General features: G+C 57.4%; 8 non-coding genes across 8 annotated transcripts; 3 read left to right on the forward strand and 5 right to left on the reverse strand.

Annotated features, from left to right (window-relative positions):
- Positions 1-478: 478 nt before the first annotated feature.
- Positions 479-550, reverse strand: TRNAA-UGC (transfer RNA alanine (anticodon UGC)). Its single transcript has one exon. It is a non-coding gene; the product is annotated as a tRNA-Ala (tRNA).
- Positions 551-887: 337 nt separating this feature from the next.
- On the reverse strand, positions 888-959 carry TRNAP-AGG (transfer RNA proline (anticodon AGG)). Its single transcript has one exon. It is a non-coding gene; the product is annotated as a tRNA-Pro (tRNA).
- A 3,010-nt stretch (positions 960-3,969) lies between these two features.
- Positions 3,970-4,041, reverse strand: TRNAA-CGC (transfer RNA alanine (anticodon CGC)). Its single transcript has one exon. It is a non-coding gene; the product is annotated as a tRNA-Ala (tRNA).
- A 1,146-nt stretch (positions 4,042-5,187) lies between these two features.
- TRNAP-CGG (transfer RNA proline (anticodon CGG)) lies at positions 5,188-5,259 on the forward strand. Its single transcript has one exon. It is a non-coding gene; the product is annotated as a tRNA-Pro (tRNA).
- A 224-nt stretch (positions 5,260-5,483) lies between these two features.
- On the forward strand, positions 5,484-5,555 carry TRNAA-UGC (transfer RNA alanine (anticodon UGC)). Its single transcript has one exon. It is a non-coding gene; the product is annotated as a tRNA-Ala (tRNA).
- A 298-nt stretch (positions 5,556-5,853) lies between these two features.
- Positions 5,854-5,925, reverse strand: TRNAP-AGG (transfer RNA proline (anticodon AGG)). The gene has a single exon. It is a non-coding gene; the product is annotated as a tRNA-Pro (tRNA).
- Positions 5,926-9,128: 3,203 nt separating this feature from the next.
- Positions 9,129-9,210, reverse strand: TRNAS-GCU (transfer RNA serine (anticodon GCU)). The gene has a single exon. It is a non-coding gene; the product is annotated as a tRNA-Ser (tRNA).
- A 133-nt stretch (positions 9,211-9,343) lies between these two features.
- Positions 9,344-9,416, forward strand: TRNAM-CAU (transfer RNA methionine (anticodon CAU)). Its single transcript has one exon. It is a non-coding gene; the product is annotated as a tRNA-Met (tRNA).
- The last annotated feature ends 299 nt before the right edge of the window (positions 9,417-9,715 follow it).

Below are 9,715 nucleotides of genomic sequence, written 5' to 3' on the forward strand. Positions count from 1 at the left end.
AGCTGCTGGAAACACTCCTGGTGCTGACCCAAGGCCCTGGCACAGGGAGACCAACACATCCCATAAGCACCACCAGCTGGGTTTGGCAATCCCCAGACCCTTCAGGGACATGCTGCCCCCTCCCCTTGCCCTGGTAGAGCTGTTCCAGCTGCCACCTTACACTGCCCTGATCTGACAGCCTGTCTCATCTCCCTTTCTGAATGCTCCTCCTAAGCACCAATCATCACACAAAGACAATGGTCATGCCAGGAGACACCCGGGTGAGCCCCGCGGGGAAGGGACTCGGGCTGCCTCCACTCTCTATGGCACCTGGCCAAGGAGGGACATCTCACCACGCATTTCCTTGCTGCCCGCCTTGGGCTGCCGGCAGGCAATCCCAGCTGCCCCGTGCCCACAGGCAGCCGCAGGGATTTCTTGTGGGCCATCTGGGCCTCTCTGCGTATGCATATGCGGAGGGCTCTGGAGCGGCAAAAGGAGATGGAGATGCTGGGGGTTGATCCCAGGGCCTCTTGCATGCAAAGCAAGCACTCTCCCGCTGAGCTACATCCCCGTGCCAGTGTGCCTGGCCTGGCGTTCTCCTGCATCCGAGCAAATGCCTGTGTCTGCTGCCTTGCCCTGCCGCCCAAGCTGGGGAAAGGGCCTTCAGGTGTTGGCAGGCAGTGCGGGTGCCTTAGGTGTCATTGGGCTGGGGAGGGGTTTGGAGCAGGGTGAATAAGTGTGGCGCAGAGCAGGCAGGGCAGGTAAGGGGCAGAGTGGAGGCGTGGCAGGCCTGTGTCGGGCGGCTGCAGTGTCGGGCGGAGGTGGCGAGGGGCAGTGCGAATGCCAGGGCAGGGTGCTTGCAGTGGGTTGAGGTGTGGTGAGGGTGGGGGCTGGGTGTGTAAAAAGAAGGGCTCGTCCGGGATTTGAACCCGGGACCTCTCGCACCCTAAGCGAGAATCATACCCCTAGACCAACGAGCCGCGGCGCGCTTCTACTTCCGCAAGGCCCACCCATCCCCGCACGGCCCCGCGCCCGCCCTGCCTCCCGACGCCGCAGCCCGACACAGCGCTGCGCCCGCCCCGCCAAGCGCCAAGCACCCCCACGCAGCCCGAACACCCGCGCCCCGAACCGCGCCCATAAGCCTCCGCACCCCGAACTGCGCCCCGAACCGCACCGCTAAACCTCCGCACCCCGAACCGCGCCCCGCTGCCCCCACCGCTCTCACTGCTCCTCCCTCGCTGCGCCGCCGGCGCTGCGATGGCCGAGGATTGAACGCGTTGCACTCGACATCCAGCAGGGGCTCCCTGCGCAGGTTCCAATCCTGCTCACTGACATGGGTTTTACCTGCATAGATGGGAGTCGACCCTCCCGGTATAAATGGCGTCTTAACTGTTATGAACAAAAATTCGGTTAATGTTTTTTTTGTGAGAAAAAGTTACAAAAAGGCAGCCAGATCACTGTAGCTGCCGAAGTTCTTCGTGTTTTGTTATTGTAATCACGGGTCGTTGTGGCTAATCGCTCCTTTTGTATTAGCAGAGCCTTGCTCGAGGCTAAGGTGTACTTTTCCCTGAAGGGTGAAGAGACCTGAGAGGGTGGGGGGCGGGCTATGCAAAGTGATTCCAAAGACCAGCATGCTGTAAGACCCCTACTCCAAACGTGCAAGAACCCCAAAAACAACGAGCCAAATCAGAGTTGAAAGACTGAAGTGATGTCTGGACGTGAGGAGCCGAGTGCTGAACCTGCAGAGACGCGGAACACCTTCGGAGTCCCTCTCGCCCTGACAATGGGAGTCGTCCCCGGCGGTGAGACCGGGCCGACTTGGCTGGGATAACTAACAGCTGGAAAGAGATCAGCAGGCCTTAAAGGCTCCCACGAAGACTTGATCCCTAGCTCTGCCCCTTGTGTACAAAGCTGTGCATATCCTCCTCCTCTGATTCGCCTTGAGAGAGATGATGAGAAGCTGCAGACCTGCCGAGCTACCCAATCCTGAGCTGATCACTTTTAATAAAGGCATTAAAAAGGAGAAGAAGTCTCCTGGCCCTGTTTATTTCATTAACTTTCTTCTCCTGTCAAGGAATATGTGGCATCGTAGGGCAGGGAGTCATGGACCACTCACTCTGGCGTCTGGGGAAGTCCTCCCGGTGATGAGGTTATGTTTTTTTACCAATGGGCCAGCTGGGACCCACGCAAGCCCAGGGCAGTGGTGCCAAGGTGCCCAACAATGCAGGTTTGGGTGTGTTTCCATCTTAAGGTATGAGGAGATGTGGGTCTCACTCCCAGAGGAATTGTCGTTTTGGTCAGAGCCTGTCCTGGTGCAGAGCCCTCTGGGGTCTTCCCGTTGTCCCCCCCCAGTCACTGCAGCTTGGGGCTGGGCAGGATGAGTGGGGCAGCTCGAGGGGCTGGCATGGGGTGTGGCACCCCCTGTGTACCACTGCTGTCCCCCACACTCTTGGGCCTGCCATGCCCCCAGGCAGCACCAGTGCTTTCGGCAGGGGTCTCTAGAGGGCTCTGCCAGCCCCACAACCAACAGGGAGGAGTCTGGAGAGGCAAAAGGACATGGAGATGCTGGGGGTTGATCCCAAGGCCTCCTGCATGCAAAGTAAGTGCTCTCACGCTGAGGTACATGCTCCTGTGCAAGGGCAGGGTGGTGTCCAAGGGTCCCAGCTGTCATCATGGTCCTCCTGCCCCTGTGGCCACTGGATTCAGAGAAGTTTTGCACCATGGACCTCCAAATGCCAGCCCCACCTCCTGGGCATAGTAAGATGATTTCCTTGTGCCAGGCTGTGCCAAGGGGCAAAAGGCAACATTAGGCACCCTCCTCAACTCCCAGAATTGGGGAGCACAGATCTGGGGCATGATTCTCACTTAAGGTGTGAGAGGTCCTGGGTTCACCTCCTCGATGAGCCCACCTTTTGGGCACCTAACTTCTTTGGCTGGCACATGGGACTGCGGCATAACCAGGGCTCTGACACTGAGGGCTGGGTGCTCCTTCCTGGCTGGGTGGGCAGGATCACCACCCCAAAGCTGGCAGTGTGCACCCCAGGGATGAGGGGACTCACTCAGGCCATCTCCCTGCCCTCCACACCTTGTACTGGCCACATAGCTCAGTGGGAGAGCACTTGCCTTGCCTGCAAGAGGCCCTGGGATCAATCCCTGTAGTGGTGTCTCCATGTCTTTTTCCCCTCCAAGACCTGCTGTATCTCTGGGCATCGTTGGAGATTCTTCCCTGTGCTTTCTGTCTTGTGGCCAAGACACCTGGATTTTTTCCAGCCATTAGTAAATATTCCTGCATGTTCCCTTTTCCCAACCCTCCAGGTGTGGGTGCTGGGGCTGAGCAGAGCCCCACACCGGGCTGGGGGATGGCATAACCTGAGGCAAAGTGTGCTGTCCTGGCTGTCATCAGCTGAAGGAAGACTGCTGGGATGGGTGAGGTGTGAAGGTGTTGGACTTGAAACCCAATAGGGGTTCCCTGTGCAGGTTTGAATCCTGCTCACAACAACAGGTTTTACCTATGGCTGGGTGGGGTGGGCCACCAGGGGAACTGAGAGAGTGGATAGGGAAGTGCTCTTGCATTGGGGGGGCTTGTGGACTCTAGCTTTAGCTCATGCATGACCCCTCCTTTTGGGCACCTGTGGCCAGGCATGGCCTCTGCAGTGTCAGGACAAGGGAGGGGAGGCACTGCCCAGCATGGAGGGCACAGGCAGCGTCCCTAGCGGGGTGACCCCTGGGATGGAAAGGTGCCATGACTGTCAGGAGAATAGGGTTACCCAGTGCCCATGGGCGCAGGCACAGCTCAGCCATGGCCAGGGCTGGTTCCCTCCTGCGTTGGGAAGCAGCTGTCAGGGCAGTGGGGGTCATGCTGCCACCGCAGCCTCAGGGGGAAGCTCTACCATGGTGCATCACTCACCTTTGGGGAGCCCTTCCCGAGGTAGATGCGAGTTTATCATCACTGGCCCATGGAGGAGGTGGGTTTGAGGAAGAAAAAAAAGCTGGAGATGCTGGGCATTGAACCCAGGGCCTCTTACATGCGAAGCAAACACTCTCCCACTGAGCTACATCCCCTGCCTGAGTGTTCCTCTCTGGGGTGTTCTGCCAAGCCTCCTGCTCCTTGTGACCCCCCCCCCCCCCCCCCATTTTAAAACCAGGCAGGTACAGCCCATAGCCATGCTGTGCTCGGCCGAGTGGGAGCTTCAGGTAAAGTTTAGAAACTCCCACTGAATCTTGAAATGTGGAGAGGAACCCCTGGCTTTCTAAACTTTTCAGAGAGGAGGCTGGGTGTGGCTGGACCCAATCTTAGCCCCAGATTTTGGAGTGATTTATCTCTAAAATATTGTATAGATGTAGTAGAAATTTTATAGAGCTTTATCCTGCAGGATTAAAAATAAATATTAAAATTAATACTTACACAAATACATATTCTTTATTATGATGATTAGACAAAAAATCTTAACAGAATTATTTACTACACAATATAGGTGCTATAACAACTATTACAATATAGTGCACTATGAAATAATATTGATACAATTTTATTAAAGCAAATATATTAAAGCTGCCAAAACTAATTATTAAGTAAAGTTTGATGTTTCTCACCCAGACCAGCCAATGACTGGGGGCCAATCTCTTGGGCTCAGCCTTAGGGAGTGACCTTGAGGAGTGTCTCTCAGGGGGGAATCTCTACACATACCCTTAAGAAATGTTCTGTCAAAAAAACCTGCCATTCAAATATGGGACTTCTATACTATAAAAGCATGGACTGTGAGCCACATATGTCCAGGCCAGCTGTGCCAGCTCAACAGTTTTAGTAAAGTTATCAGTAATATTACTTGTTTGTTCCTTTATCCAGATATTTTGCCAGAGCTACTGTTCTTCAACTCACTATCAGGATGTTTAAATTTGAGGTTGATGAGTCAGGCTGGTTTCAGCTTTATTCAACAGCAAAAGCAGCGTGACCTATTTTCTTCATGTAACGCTGATTGTTTGGAAATAGAGCATTGTTTGTTTCCTCCATTCCAGTCTCTGGCATTCCAGAGCAACCTGCTACATATGCCCAGATGACATCTCCACAGCCAGAGAAGAACAAGGGTGAACTCTTCATGGTGACCATCCATCAGAGACAAACAGAGCTGCCACAGGTCCCATCTCACACCAGGCAGTTCTGTGAGTTCTCGAAGTAAAAAGAGGGTTTTCTCGAGCACACGCTTATCTGGCTCGTTGGTCTAGGGGTATGATTCTCGCTTCGGGTGCGAGAGGTCCCGGGTTCAAATCCCGGACGAGCCCTGTTTTTGGGCACCTACGCGCCATGGGATGTGGTGGAGGCAGGATGGGGATGGGAGGTAGGGAAGCAGTGCCTGCAGAGCAGCGGTGTTTTCTCTGGGCACATCCTTAAACCAGCAGGGGCGCAGGACTGGGAAAGGTGGAATGCAGACTGTGACAGTCGGGTGTGGAGCCATGTGGGGCAAAGTGGGGCGAAGGGACTCGGCCAACTGCCCTTACTGTTGCACGGGGATGTAGGTCAGCGGGAGAGCGTTTGCTTTGCATGCAAGAGGCCCTGGGATCAACCCCCAGCATCTCCATCTCCTTTTGCCGCTCCAGAGCCCTCCGCATACGCATACACGGCCCCCAGAGAGCCTCAGATGGCCCACAAGAAATCCCTGCGGCTGCCTGTGGGCACGGGGCAGCTGGGATTGCCTGCCGGCAGCCCAAGGCGGGCAGCAAGGAAATGCGTGGCGAGATGTCCCTCCTTGGCCAGGTGCCGTAGAGAGTGGAGGCAGCCCGAGTCCCTTCCCCACGGGGCTCACGCTGTCTCCTGGCGTGAGCACGGGTGCCGGGGCTCACCCGGGTGTCGGCGCAGCGCTGGGTGTGTAAAAAGAAGGGCTCGTCCGGGATTTGAACCCGGGACCTCTCGCACCCTAAGCGAGAATCATACCCCTAGACCAACGAGCCGCGGGGCTCAAGCTCTCCCCCGCCCCCCCGATCTGCCCCAGCGCACCCCGCACACGTCCCCACTGCCGGTCACAGCGCGGCGCTCCACCCTCACACACGCTCACACGCCTCGCCGCCCTGCCCGCACACCGACACCACGCACACGCACACGCACAACCCTGCACAGCCCTTCCACACCTCACACACGCCACCGCCCGCACACCGAACACGCTGCTCGCTCCACTCCCCCCTTAGCCCCTGGCCCCAAAACCGCAGCGCCCCCCATGCACCCACAGCCCTGGCACACACACATGCCCATTGCTGACACTGAGCACAAACACTGCTCACAGCACATCCCCTCTGCACCATGCCCCACAGCAAAACGTGCCACAACAAAGCACCGGCCATTCCAACTGCTGCAAGGGCCGCCGAGGGCCACTGACGGAGGAAACAGAGGCTGCGACTCCCATCTGCTGCATCTGGCATCTCGTGGCTACAGCAAGAGGCACCTCCTTGCTCCCACACTGTGCGAGGCCACATGCAGCCCTGGCACCCCATACCCCCAACAGGGTCTGGAAGATGTAGAGTGGGGGACAGAATGAGCACCTCCTGGTTCATTGATCTAGAGGTGTGATTCTCGCTTTGGGTGTAGGACGACCTGGGTTTAACTCCAAGATATCTCTTACTTTTGGCCACTCACCATGTCCAGCGCTGAGGGTGACCCTTGTTAGCTGGGTACATCCCTGTGGGAAAGATGGACTCCAAAGGACTGGTGGCAAAATGTTGCTGGGGGAGAGAGATGTAGTTCAGATCAACCCCTAAGCATTCTCCACATCCTTGTGCCTTCTCAAACACCTCTCTGCTGGTTGTGAGGCTGCCAGAGCTCTCCACGAAAGGCCTGGCACTGTGTCCTGGCATCCCAAGGTTGTATAAAAATCTTGTGGCTGTTTCCCTACCGTGCCTGGAGGCTGCAGAGCATAGAAGGCATTTTTTAACTTCCCCACAGGGCTCAGGATGTCTCTTGGGGTGAAAATCGATGCTGAGGGACCCAGCTCAGAAGGAGGAGGATAGTGTAGGCAGATTCATGCAACAGTTGAATTCAGGACCACTTCCACTCTAAAACACATACCCAGAGCACTGAAGGGGGGTACACTGTCCTTCCAAGGATGTGGGAGAGGGTTTTGAGGAGTAATACACGCAGAATCTTCAGGATGCTCCACCTCCAGTATCCAAATCGTGAATACCGCCTGAGGGAGAAGAGAAGGTAGGGCTTAGGGCCGTGTGGCTCTTCATGACGCTCCCGCTATCAACTCCTGCCGGGACTCCCAATAGAGAGAGGTGTCAGGGCTTTGGGTAAAACCCATATCAGTGAGCAGGATTGGAACCTGCGCAGGCAGCCCCTGCTGGATTTCGAGTGCAACGCGTTCAACCCTCGGCCATCGCAGCGCCGGCGGCGCGGGAGGGAGGAGCAGCGAGGGCGGCGGGGCGCTGTGGCGGGGCGCGGTTCGCGGTGCGGTTCGGGGTGCGGAGGTTTAGCGGTGCGGTTCGGGGCGCGGTTCGGGGCGGGGCGGTTCGGGGCGCGGGTGTGCGGGCTGCGTGGGGGTGCTTGGCGCTTGGCGGGGCGGGCGCAGCGCTGTGTCGGGGCTGCGATGTCGGAGCCGTGCGGGAGGCGGGGAGAGGGGGTCCGTGTGCGGGAAGGGGGGGGGGGGGGGGGCAGCCGGGCCGCGCGGGAGAGAGAGCGCGCCGCGCCTCGTTGGTCTAGGAGTATGATTCTCGCTTAGGGTGCGAGAGGTCCCGGGTTCAAATCCCGGACGAGCCCTTCTTTTTGGGCATCATCGCCCTCTTCCCGCCTAGCCGGTGCCGAGCCCGACGTGACCCGGCCATCGCCCTTTATCCCTCAGGGACATGTGTAGGGCTTTGAACTTAGCGTGGCATACAGAGCGTCACATGGGGCTGTGCCCTGTCTCTGGAGTCCCGACACATTGGTCCTGCAGAGAGACCCTATTTTTGAGTCGGCAGCGGGATGGGGATGGCATGGGAAGGGCTGTGTCTGTGGCCATGGGGCACTCCGGCAGTGGGGCAGGTGGGGGCTCTAGCTCAGCTGGTTAACATATCTGTCATGTAAACAGGAGATCCTGGATTCGACTTCCAATGGCGCCTGGAAGTCTGGTTTTCCTCTCTGGCACAAGTTGGGGACACTGCTGGGGCTTCCCCACTGCTCGTTTGCCCCTCACAATGATGACACTGACTCAGAGCAGTTTGGGTGCACGTTTTTACTGAAAGCTTATTTCAGGGTCCCCCAATGGACGTAAAAATTCACCAAGGTGTCCCTCCCACCCAGGACCTGCCCCTGCCCTGTGGTGCCTGCAAGCCCCACAAACAGCAAGGAGGATCTGTCTCCCTCGGCATGGCTGCCTAGCCCACAGCCCACCCTCCAGGTTCCTACACTTGGCTGGAGGGACCTGGCAGCACCTCAGGTACCTTCCCAGGATGCCCAGACATGTCCAATGTCCAGGATGAGTCACAGGAGAGGGCTAATCCCCGCTGGGTGGGGAGAAGGGAGCTGTTTGGATGCCTCTCCAGGTAAGTCATCTACAGCCACACCCAGCATCTGGGGGATAGGGGTGGTGTGGGGCCAGGGCACCTTCCTCTGCCCCTCTGGGCTCCCACCACGTGCAGAATCATATTTGCACTGTCTTTTGCCCTCTTTGCTGCTTTTTGCCCAAGTTACAATGAATGGGCATAATTAACAACAACTGTGATGGGAAAAACCCTCCTATACCTTCTTTGCCTGCTCTCCCCGCAGTATCCAGGGTATCCATCCATGGTTTCACACTTCCTTTGGCCCAGTTTACTTCCCTATTACACTCTACGTTTCAGAAGGTTATAGCCTGACTGCTCAACAGCCACTTTCGGCAGTAATCGCTCTTGTAACGATTTCTAAGTGCTTTCTTCTCCATGCGTCTTGGATAGGAGACTATCCGCCCCTCTACATGAGGACGTCGGCTGGCCCTTTAGACATTACGTCAATGTCTTCTGCCATCCCCTTCCCAAAATCTCCAGGGCACGGGTGACTTTTGATCCTGGAGAGGGTGCAGATGCCAGTGTAGCCCAGGCGCTATCTAGTACCATTTCCCCTCCCGCCCCCGCCGAGTCCCCATGTGCCGCAAGAATCCCAGCCCACCCCGAAGGTCCCCAGTTCCCCCCGCGCGGCAGCAAAATCTCGACGAGGATGGGATTCGAACCCACGCGTGCAGAGCACAATGGATTAGCAGTCCATCGCCTTAACCACTCGGCCACCTCGTCCCCCGCCAGAATGCTGTCGCCCCCTGCCGGTCTGATCCTACCACCGCAGCCCCTTCCCGCCCTGCCCCGGGGCCCGGCCTGCTCTCGTCGCCTGTTCACCCAGCGGAGGCCGACGACACCCAGTCGTTCCAACGCCCTCTTAGCGTAGTCGGCAGCGCGTCAGTCTCATAATCTGAAGGTCCTGAGTTCGAGCCTCAGGGAGGGCAGCGGTTAACTGGGGTCTTTTTTTTGTTTCCGCAGTATGCCCGGCCCAGACATTGCCGACGCCTTCGTACGGCCCCCGCGGCGGGCGGCTCCCACGGGGCCGGGCCCTCAAGGGCACGGGGAGGGCGAAGGCGTGGGAGGAGCGGTTCCGACACATGGGGGGCGGACGGCAAACCAAGGCACCAAGATGTGGCTGAGTGGTTAAAGTGGTGGATTGCTAATACATTGTGCTCTTGAGGCATAGGTTCAAATCCCACTTTTGCTGAGATTCTACTGGTGCCCCGGGTTCTCCATCTACAGA

The sequence above is a fragment of the Melospiza melodia genome, chromosome 8 (assembly GCF_035770615.1).
Source record: "Melospiza melodia melodia isolate bMelMel2 chromosome 8, bMelMel2.pri, whole genome shotgun sequence".
Lineage (NCBI taxonomy): Eukaryota > Metazoa > Chordata > Aves > Passeriformes > Passerellidae > Melospiza > Melospiza melodia.